Here is an 11,685-nt window from a genome sequence, read left to right on the forward strand (position 1 = left end):
ATAGGCTAAAGATCTGACAAGGGATGCTGGGATTTGTAGTTCATTAAGAACTAGAAGACTACAGGCTACAGGTCTGACAAGGGATGCTGGGATTTGTAGGTCAGTAACAGTTAGAAGACTAAAGGTCTGACAAGGGATGCTGGGATTTATACTATAAGTTACAGGTCTGACAAGGAATGCTGGGATTTGTACTATAGGCTGCAGGTCTGACAAGGAATGCTGGGATTTGTACTACAGGCTACAGGTCTGACAAGGGATGCTGGGAATTATACTATAAGTTACAGGTCTGACAAGGAATGCTGGGATTTGTACTATAGGCTGCAGGTCTGACAAGGAATGCTGGGATTTGTACTATAGGCTGCAGGTCTGACAAGGAATGCTGGGATTTGTACTACAGGCTACAGGTCTGACAAGGGATGCTGGGAATTATACTATAGGCTACAGATCTGACAAGGGATGCTGGGATTTGTAGTTCATTAAGAACTAGAAGACTACAGGCTACAGGTCTGGCAAGGGATGCTGGGATTTGTACTACAGGCTGCAGGTCAGACAAGGGATGCTGGGATTTGTACTACAGGCTACAGGTCTGACAAGGGATGCTGGGATTTGTAGGTCAGTAACAGTTAGAAGACTAAAGGTCTGACAAGGGATGCTGGGATTTGTACTATAGGCTGCAGGTCTGACAAGGAATGCTGGGATTTGTACTATAGGCTAAAGGTCTGACAAGGGATGCTGGGATTTGTACTATAGGCTAAAGGTCTGACAAGGGATGCTGGGATTTGTACTTCAGGCTACAGGTCTGACAAGGGATGCTGGGATTTGTATTATAGGCTGCAGCTCTGACAAGGGATGCTGGGATTTGTACTATAGGCTGCAGGTCTGACAAGGGATGCTGGGATTTGTACTATAGGCTACAGGTCTGACAAGGGATACTGGGATTTGTACTATAGGTTACAGCTCTGACAAGGGATACTGGGATTTGTACTGCAGGCTACAGGTCTGACAAGGGATGCTGGGATTTGTACTACAGGCTGCAGGTCTGACAAGGGATGCTGGGATTTGTACTATAGGCTGCAGGTCTGACAAGGGATGCTGGGATTTGTACTATAGGCTACAGGTCTGACAAGGGATGCTGGGATTTGTACTACAGGCTACAGGTCTGACAAGGGATGCTGGGATTTGTAGGTCAGTAACAGTTAGAAGACTACAGGTCTGACAAGGGATGCTGGGATTTGTACTATAGGCTACAGGTCTGACAAGGGATACTGGGATTTATACTACAGGCTACTGGTCTGACAAGGGATACTGGGATTTGTAGTTCATTTAAGATCTAGAAGACTACAGGCTGCAGGTCTGACAAGGGATGCTGGGATTTGTACTACAGGCTACAGGTCTGACAAGGGATGCTGGGATTTGTAGATCAGTAACAGACGACTAAAGGCTACAGGTCTGTCAAGGGCTAGACCACGAGTTGCTGGTCTGACAAGGGATGCTGGGATTTGTAGGTCAGTAACAGTTAGAAGACTACAGGTTTGACAAGGGATGCTGGGAATTATACTATAGGCTACAGGTCTGACAAGGGATGCTGGGAATTATACTATAAGCCACAGGTCTGACAAGGGATGCTGGGATTTGTACTATAGGCTAAAGGTCTGACAAGGGATGCTGGGATTTGTACTATAGGCTAAAGGTCTGACAAGGGATGCTGGGATTTGTACTTTAGGCTTAAGGATTTGACAAGGGATGCTGGGATTTGTAGTTCATTAAGAGCTAGAAGACTACAGGCTGCAGGTGTGACAAGGGATGCTGGGACATTCAGCATTTTCCTTTAAAGCTTTTTAAGAAGTCAGTTTTATATACAATGTAAGATGCAACGAGAAATATGGAAAGTAATAGAATTGGAGGAGAAATACCAAGTGGCCAACTGTCAACTGTCACTCCAAACACTGGGTGACCCCTGTTATATGGGAACATGGAGGATTTCAGACTTTTCCCCTAAATAATTGCTTAACTATCACTGAAAAGCTTTTTAAGAAGTAAATGTTATGTACAAAGTGAGATATAGAGAGGAATATAAATATTATTAGCATTAGAGGAGAAACCTGAACAGCAAGTGGCCAACTGTCAACTGTCACTCCAAACACTGGGTGACCCCTGTTATATGGGAACATGGGAGATTTCAGACACTTTTCCCCATAATCATTTCTTAACTTTCCCTTAAAGCTTTATTAAGAAGTAAATGTTATATACAAAGTGAGATACAGAGAGAAATATGAAGATTATTAGCATTAGAGGAGAAACCTGAACAGCAAGTGGCCGTCACTCCAGATGTTGCCATAGTGACCCCTGTTATATATTAACATAGGAGATTTCTGAATTATTATTTCTTAATTTGCATTTCTGACTTTTTATTATTTCTTAACTTGCACTTATTTTAAATATAAAGCAATTGGAATCCCAAACGTTATTTTTTTCTTTCTGTATTTAGCCTGACAGGTGTGTAGTCTCCCTGCATCCCTGTTCCTTCCCCCAACTCTCCTATAATCTATTAAAATGACAAAACCAAGGCTAATATCCCATGCGCTACCTAGTGACTCAATTTAGTAGTGATTTTCTTCATTTATATCATTATAATTCATTTATTCCCATAAATTGTCCCCCCAGTGTGTGCTGTGCATCCACTTACCTCTGATCCCAGAAATGAAAGTGAGAAATCCGTTATTTAACTGTCAGTTAGTCGTGCGGCCAAATGCCAGGATGTACTTCTGTGTATTTATCCTGAGTCGTCTGTAGTCTGCCTGTTTCCCCATTCCTCCCATAATGATATTTTCTATTAGAATATACACAAAAGCCAGGCTTATATCCCAGGCACTAGCCAGTGTCACACTCAAATAGTCATTTCCTTCATTTCTGCCATTATTTCCCTTAATGCCCCCGTGTATCAATGCTCCACTCTGACAAGATCTGACAAGGGATGCTGGGATCTCTAGGTCAGTAACAGTTAGAAAACCACAAGCTGCTGGTCTGGCAAGGCATGCTGGGATTTGTAGTTCATTAAGAGCTAGCAGACTACAGGCTGCAGGTCTGACAAAGGGATGCTGGGATTTGTACTATAGGCTACAGGTCTGACAAGGGATGCTGGGATTTGTACTACAGGCTGCAGGTCTGACAAGGGATGCTGGGATTTGTACTATAGGCTACAGGTCTGAGAAGGGATGCTGGGATTTTTACTATAGGCTACAGGTCTGACAAGGGATGCTGGGATTTTTACTATAGGCTACAGGTCTGACAAGGGATGCTGGGATTTGTAGGTCAGTAACAGTTAGAAGACCACAAGCTGCTGGTCTGACAAGGAATGCTGGGATGTGTAGTTCATTAAGATCTAGAAGACTACAGGGTGCAGGTCTGACAAGGGATGCTGGGATTTGTACTACAGGCTGCAGGTCTGACAAGGGATGCTGGGATTTGTAGGTCAGCAACAGTTAGAAGACTACAGGTCTGACAAGGGATGCTGGGATTTGTTCTATAGGCTGCAGGTCTGACAAGGGATGCTGGGATTTGTAGTATAGGCTACAGGTCTGACAAGGGATGCTGGGATTTGTTCTATAGGCTGCAGGTCTGACAAGGGATGCTGGGATTTGTAGTATAGGCTACAGGTCTGACAAGGGATGCTGGGATTTGTTCTATAGGCTGCAGGTCTGACAAGGGATGCTGGGATTTGTAGTATAGGCTACAGGTCTGACAAGGGATGCTGGGATTTGTAGGTCAGTAACAGTTAGAAGACTACAGGTCTGACAAGGGATGCTGGGATTTGTACTATAGGCTGCAGGTCTGACAAGGGATGCTGGGATTTGTAGGTCAGTAACAGTTAGAAGACTACAGGTCTGACAAGGGATGCTGGGATTTTTACTATAGGCTACAGGTCTGACAAGGGATGCTCGGATTTGTACTACAGGCTGCAGGTCTGACAAGGAATGCTGGGATTTGTACTATAGGCTGCAGGTCTGACAAGGGATGCTGGGATTTGTACTACAGGCTACAGGTCTGACAAGGGATGCTGGGATTTGTAGGTCAGTAACAGTTAGAAGACTACAGGTCTGACAAGGGATGCTGGGATTTGTAGGTCAGTAACAGTTAGAAGACTACAGGTCTGACAAGGGATGCTGGGATTTGTACTATAGGCTACAGGTCTGACAAGGAATGCTGGGATTTGTACTATAGGCTGCAGGTCTGACAAGGGATGCTGGGATTTGTACTATAGTTTACAGGTCTGACAAGGGATGCTGGGATTTGTACTACAGGCTGCAGGTCTGACAAGGGATGCTGGGATTTGTAGGTCAGCAACAGTTAGAAGACTACAGGTCTGACAAGGGATGCTGGGATTTGTTCTATAGGCTGCAGGTCTGACAAGGGATGCTGGGATTTGTAGTATAGGCTACAGGTCTGACAAGGGATGCTGGGATTTGTTCTATAGGCTGCAGGTCTGACAAGGGATGCTGGGATTTGTAGTATAGGCTACAGGTCTGACAAGGGATGCTGGGATTTGTAGGTCAGTAACAGTTAGAAGACTACAGGTCTGACAAGGGATGCTGGGATTTGTACTATAGGCTGCAGGTCTGACAAGGGATGCAGGGATTTGTAGGTCAGTAACAGTTAGAAGACTACAGGTCTGACAAGGGATGCTGGGATTTTTACTATAGGCTACAGGTCTGACAAGGGATGCTCGGATTTGTACTACAGGCTGCAGGTCTGACAAGGGATGCTGGGATGTGTAGGTCAGTAACAGTTAGAAGACTACAGGTCTGACAAGGGATGCTGGGATTTTTACTATAGGCTACAGGTCTGACAAGGAATGCTGGGATTTGTACTATAGGCTACAGATCTGACAAGGGATGCTGGGATTTGTACTATAGGCTGCAGGTCTGACAAGGGATGCTGGGATTTGTACTATAGGTTACAGGTCTGACAAGGGATACTGGGATTTGTACTACAGGCTACAGGTCTGACAAGGGATGCTGGGATTTGTAGGTCAGTAACAGTTAGAAGACTACAGGTCTGACAAGGGATGCTGGGATTTGTAGGTCAGTAACAGTTAGAAGACTACAGGTCTGACAAGGGATGCTGGGATTTGTACTATAGGCTACAGGTCTGACAAGGGATGCTGGGATTTGTACTATAGGCTACAGGTCTGACAAGGGATGCTGGGATTTGTAGATCAGTAACAGACGACTAAAGGCTACAGGTCTGTCAAGGGCTAGACCACGAGTTGCTGGTCTGACAGGGGATGCTGGGATTTGTAGTTCAGTAACAGTAAGAAGACTACAGGTCTGACAAGGGATGCTGGGAATTATACTATAGGCTGCAGGTCTGACAAGGGATGCTGGGATTTGTACTATAGGCTACAGGTCTGACAAGGAATGCTCGGATTTGTACTATAGGCTGCAGGTCTGACAAGGGATGCTGGGATTTGTACTACAGGCTACAGGTCTTACAAGGGATGCTGGGATATGTACTATAGGCTACAGGTCTGACAAGGGATGCTGGGATTTGTAAGTCAGTAACAGTTAGAAGACTACAGGTCTGACAAGGGATGCTGGGAATTATACTATAGGCTACAGGTCTGACAAGGGATGCTGGGATTTTTACTACAGGCTGCAGGTCTGACAAGGGATGCTGGGATTTGTAGGTCAGTAACAGTTAGAAGACTACAGGTCTGACAAGGGATGCTGGGATTTGTACTATAGGCTGCAGGTCTGACAAGGGATGCTGGGATTTGTAGGTCAGTAACAGTTAGAAGACTACAGGTCTGACAAGGGATGCTGGGATTTGTACTATAGGCTGCAGGTCTGACAAGGGATGCTGGGATTTGTAGGTCAGTAACAGTTAGAAGACTACAGGTCTGACAAGGGATGCTGGGATTTTTACTATAGGCTACAGGTCTGACAAGAGATGCTGGGATTTGTACTACAGGCTGCAAGTCTGACAAGGGATGCTGGGATTTGTAGGTCAGTAACAGTTAGAAGACTACAGGTCTGACAAGGGATGCTGGGATTTTTACTATAGGCTACAGGTCTGACAAGGAATGCTGGGATTTGTACTACAGGCTACAGGTCTTAAAAGGGATGCTGGGATATGTACTATAGGCTACAGGTCTGACAAGGGATGCTGGGATTTGTAGGTCAGTAACAGTTAGAAGACTACAGGTCTGACAAGGGATGCTGGGATTTGTAGGTCAGTAACAGTTAGAAGACTACAGGTCTGACAAGGGATGCTGGGATTTGTACTATAGGCTGCAGGTCTGACAAGGGATGCTGGGATTTGTACTACAGGCTACAGGTCTGACAAGGGATGCTGGGATTTGTAGGTCAGTAACAGTTAGAAGACTCCAGGTCTGACAAGGGATGCTGGGATTTGTACTATAGGCTGCAGGTCTGACAAGGAATGCTGGGATTTGTACGATAGGCTGCTGGTCTGACAAGGGATGCTGGGATTTGTACTATAGGCTACAGGTCTGACAAGGGATGCTGGGATTTGTAGATCAGTAACAGACGACTAAAGGCTACAGGTCTGTCAAGGGCTAGACCACGAGTTGCTGGTCTGACAAGGGATGCTGGGATTTGTAGTTCAGTAACAGTAAGAAGACTACAGGTCTGACAAGGGATGCTGGGAATTATAATATAGGCTGCAGGTCTGACAAGGGATGCTGGGATTTGTACTATAGGCTACAGGTCTGACAAGGGATGCTGGGATTTGTAGTTCATTAAGATCTAGAAGACTACAGGCTACAGGTCTGACAAGGGATGCTGGGATTTGTAGGTCAGTAACATTTAGAAGACTACAGGCTACAGGTCTGACAAGGGATGCTGGGATTTGTACTATAGGCTAAAGGTCTGACAAGGGATGCTGGGATTTGTACTATAGGCTACAGGTCTGACAAGGGATGCTGGGATCTCTAGGTCAGTAACAGTTAGAAAACCACAAGCTGCTGGTCTGACAAGAGATGCTGGGATTTGTAGTTCATTAAGAGCTAGAAGACTACAGGCTGCAGGTCTGACAAGGGATGCTGGGATTTGTACTACAGGCTACAGGTCTGACAAGGGATGCTGGGATTTGTACTATAGGCTGCAGGTCTGACAAGGGATGCTGGGAGTTTCTCTATAGGCTGCAGGTCTGAAAAGGGATGCTGGGATTTGTACTATAGGCTACAGGTCTGACAAGGGATGCTGGCATTTGTCGTTCATTAAGAGCTAGAAGACTACAGGCTGCAGGTCTGACAAGGGATGCTGGGATTTGTAGTTCATTAAGAGCTAGAAGACTACAGGCTGCAGGTCTGACAAGGGATGCTGGGATTTGTACTACAGGCTACAGGTGTGACAAGGGATGCTGGGATTTGTACTACAGGCTACAGGTGTGACAAGGGATGCTGGGATTTGTACTATAGGCTGCAGGTCTGACAAGGGATGCTGGGAGTTGCTCTATAGGCTGCAGGTCTGAAAAGGGATGCTGGGAGTTGTTCTATAGGCTACAGGTCTGACAAGGGATGCTGGGATTTGTACTATAGGCTACAGGTCTGACAAGGGATGCTGGGATTTGTAGATCAGTAACAGACGACTAAAGGCTACAGGTCTGTCAAGGGCTAGACCACGAGTTGCTGGTCTGACGGGATGCTGGGATTTGTAGTTCAGTAACAGTAAGAAGACTACAGGTCTGACAAGGGATGCTGGGAATTATACTATAGGCTGCAGGTCTGACAAGGGATGCTGGGATTTGTACTATAGGCTACAGGTCTGACAAGGGATGCTGGGATTTGTACTATAGGCTACAGGTCTGACAAGGGATTTGTACTACAGGCTACAGGTCTTACAAGGGATGCTGGGATATGTACTATAGGCTACAGGTCTGACAAGGGATGCTGGGATTTGTACTATAGGCTACAGGTCTGACAAGGGATGCTGGGATTTGTACTACAGGCTACAGGTCTTACAAGGGATGCTGGGATATGTACTATAGGCTACAGGTCTGACAAGGGATGCTGGGAATTATACTATAGGCTACAGGTCTGACAAGGGATGCTGGGATTTTTACTACAGGCTGCAGGTCTGACAAGGGATGCTGGGATTTGTAGGTCAGTAACAGTTAGAAGACTACAGGTCTGACAAGGGATGCTGGGATTTGTACTATAGGCTACAGGTCTGACAAGGGATGCTGGGATTTGTAGTTCATTAAGAGCTAGAAGACTACAGGCTGCAGGTCTGACAAGGGATGCTGGGATTTGTAGTTCATTAAGAGCTAGAAGACTACAGGCTGCAGGTCTGACAAGGGATGCTGGGATTTGTACTATAGGCTACAGGTCTGACAAGGGATGCTGGGATTTGTACTATAGGCTGCAGGTCTGACAAGGGATGCTGGGAGTTGCTCTATAGGCTGCAGGTCTGAAAAGGGATGCTGGGAGTTGTTCTATAGGCTACAGGTCTGACAAGGGATGCTGGGATTTGTACTATAGGCTACAGGTGTGACAATGGATGCTGGGATTTGTAGTTCATTAAGAGCTAGAAGACTACAGGCTGCAGGTGTGACAAGGGATGCTGGGACATTCAGGACATGAGTAACAGTGACTGGGATTTGCAGCTCCAAAACTTTTTCCTTTAAAGCTTTTTAAGAAGTCAGTTTTATATACAAAGTGAGATGCAACGAGAAATATGGAAATAAATAGTATTGGAGGAGAAACACCAAGTGGCCAACTGTCAACTGTCACTCCAAACACTGGGTGACCCCTGTTATATGGGAACATGGGAGATTTCAGACTTTTCCCCTTAATCATTTCTTAACTTTCCCTTAAAGCTTTTTTAAGAAGTAAATGTTATATACAAAGTGAGATACAGAGAGAAATATAAATATTAATAGCATTAGAGGGGAAATCTGAACAGCAAGTGGCCGTCACTCCAGATGTTGCCATAGTGACTCCTGTTATATATTAACATAGGAGATTTCTGAATTGTTATTATTTCTTAATTTGCATTTCTGACTTTTTATTATTTCTTAACTTGCACTTATTTTAAATATAAAGTAATTGGAATCCCAAACGTTATTTTATTCTTTCTGTATTTAGCCTGACAGGTGTGTAGTCTCCCTGCATCCCTGTTCCTTCCCCCAACTCTCCTATAATCTATTAAAATGACAAAACCAAGGCTAATATCCCAGGCGCTACCTAGTGACTCAATTTAGTAGTGATTTTCTTCATTTATATCATTATAATTCATTTATTCCCATAAATTGTCCCCCCAGTGTGTGCTGTGCGTCCACTTACCTCTGATCCCAGAAATGAAAGTGAGAAATCCGTTATTTAACTGTCAGTTAGTCGTGCGGCCAAATGCCAGGATGTACTTCTGTGTATTTATCCTGAGTTGTCTGTAGTCTGCCTGTTTCCCCATTCCTCCCATAATGATATTTTCTATTAGAATATACACAAAAGCCAGGCTAATATCCCAGGCACTAGCCAGTGTCACACTCAGATAGTCAATTCCTTCATTTCTGCCATTATTTCCCTTAATGCCCCCGTGTATCAATGCTCCGCTCACCTCTGATCCCAGAAAATAAAAAAGTGAGTTTACAGCCAATCACGTTATATGTTTATATCCTGATAGTGATTGGCTGCAAGTTCAGCACATGTTTACATGCTGCTTAGATAAGTGGGACCCCAGTAAGGAGATGTGGGGGTTCAGCCCTATGGAAACCTCCCATGAGCCTCTATGGATAGAAGATAATTACCTGCCCTGGGATGTTGCACCAGTTGCTGAGGGAGTCCCATTCTACCATCTTTAATGCTGGCATCAATATTCTCTCCCAGTGTGCGTTTGACAGTGACGGACCCACAGTAGCCATTATGCTGCTCTGTCATACATCTCCCTTTCTGATTGAAGGTCTCCAGCGATGTCCCACCTCTACCAAAGGTTCCCATCCTTCTTGTACTTCTGTCCTACCGAGAGGTAAAGTCATCACACCATTGGAGAGCACGTCTGAGTCACTGGGAAATTGGGGTTACAGTAAAAAAGGGACATTTATATAAATGATCATCTTTGATTCCTATCATACAGACCAACTGCAGGAAGCTTATTCTTTCTATCGGTCCCAAGTTCACCACAAATAACCCGTTTTTATTAAGAAGAAAATGTGGTGGTCATTTTTCCCATATTGTGTATTATTTTCATTGGCTTATTTGAACCTTGAATCTAAAATGCTATCTTTTTTATACCTGGTTGCTAGGCTCAGTCCCCCCGGCAGCCTGAAAGCAGCTGTATTATAAAGCTTGATGTGACGGCTTATTCTTATATTATAATGTTTTACAGATTCGATTACTCTGTGTGAAAAACTGGTCATTTTGATGGGTGCCCTGAGCTTTAAAATGGCCATAACATGGAAATATAAAAATACATAGATCTTTGAAGGGGTTGTTGACCTTTGAGTTAACAATAAGGGGCAGATTTATCAAGGGTTGAAGTAAAAATTAGAATTTCAAGCTATTTTTGACTATTTCAAATTTGATTAGTGATGGGTGAAATTCTCTCATTTCGCTTCGAGAATTTCCCGCAAAACCCAGCAAAAGTCCATCACTAAATTTGACTATTCAAATATCGAAATTTATCATGTACTGTCTCTTTAAAACTTTGACCGTTCGCCATCTAAATCCTGGCAAATTGCTGTTTTAGCCTATGGGGGACCTCCTTGAACCTACTTGGAGACATTTGGTGGAAGTAGATCGAATACGATCTTAGTTTGATTCAAACGATTCAAATACAGCCTATTCACCCGCAGAAAAAAAACTCTTTTTAAACAAATTTTGACAAATTTCTTCGAATTTCAAGTTATGGGAGTTCAAAAAAAAACTCCCATTACTTCGAAATTCGACCCTTGATAAATCTGCCCCTTAATGTTTACATGAATATCTAGTAGACTTAAGGTATGAAGAGCCAAATTATAGAAACATCCGTTATCTGGAAAACCCCAGGTCCCGAGCATTCTGGATAAAGGATCCCATACTGTACTTCCCAGTCTGCTTTATAAAGCCAGTCCCCCAACCATTTGCAATCCAAAGAGCATCATGCCCCCATCTAGGATCCTATTAGCCAAGTATCTCCTGCACCCACTGGGCATGTCCAGTATTGTAGACTTTCCAAAAGTGGGATCTGGAGATACTTGGCTAATTCGATGCAACATGGCAGCATGGCGATCTTTGATAATATACCTCAGGTGGGTGCAATTTTTATGGAAGGTGTGCACCCACTTGGGTCACATGTTTAGCACTTTAAATAACTAGGAAACACCTAATATATTGGTGGATTTCAGTCCTATAAGGGATTTAATTACCTATCCAGGGATGTTGGCATCTCCCTCATATTGACCTTTTCTGCTTCCTTGTCTTTTGCCTTGGCCTGAATAGTCTCTCTCAGGTTGTAGTTGCCACAGACCCACAGAAGATGTTTTACCGCTGTGTAATTGATCTCACTATTTTTTTCTTGGAGGTCTCCAGCCATGAGATTGTGCACCAGTGCCCAAGATTCCTGTCTTCTTCATACCTTCACCTTCCAAAAGAAAACATAGTACTTTAGATACCAATGTATAACTCCAGCCTTGCGTGTTTCTTACTACACAGACAAACTGTTAATTTGTACTTGCAACAAACTTTTA

General features: G+C 44.1%; 1 long non-coding RNA gene across 1 annotated transcript; it reads right to left on the reverse strand.

Annotated features, from left to right (window-relative positions):
* Positions 1-2,811: 2,811 nt before the first annotated feature.
* LOC121393171 lies at positions 2,812-11,685 on the reverse strand. The gene is made up of 3 exons (XR_005960792.1): positions 11,365-11,685; positions 9,308-10,024; positions 2,812-2,830 (listed from the first exon to the last, which is right to left on the reverse strand). It is a non-coding gene; the product is annotated as an uncharacterized LOC121393171 (long non-coding RNA).

This window comes from Xenopus laevis, chromosome 4S (assembly GCF_017654675.1).
Source record: "Xenopus laevis strain J_2021 chromosome 4S, Xenopus_laevis_v10.1, whole genome shotgun sequence".
In the NCBI taxonomy this organism is placed as follows: Eukaryota; Metazoa; Chordata; class Amphibia; order Anura; family Pipidae; genus Xenopus; species Xenopus laevis.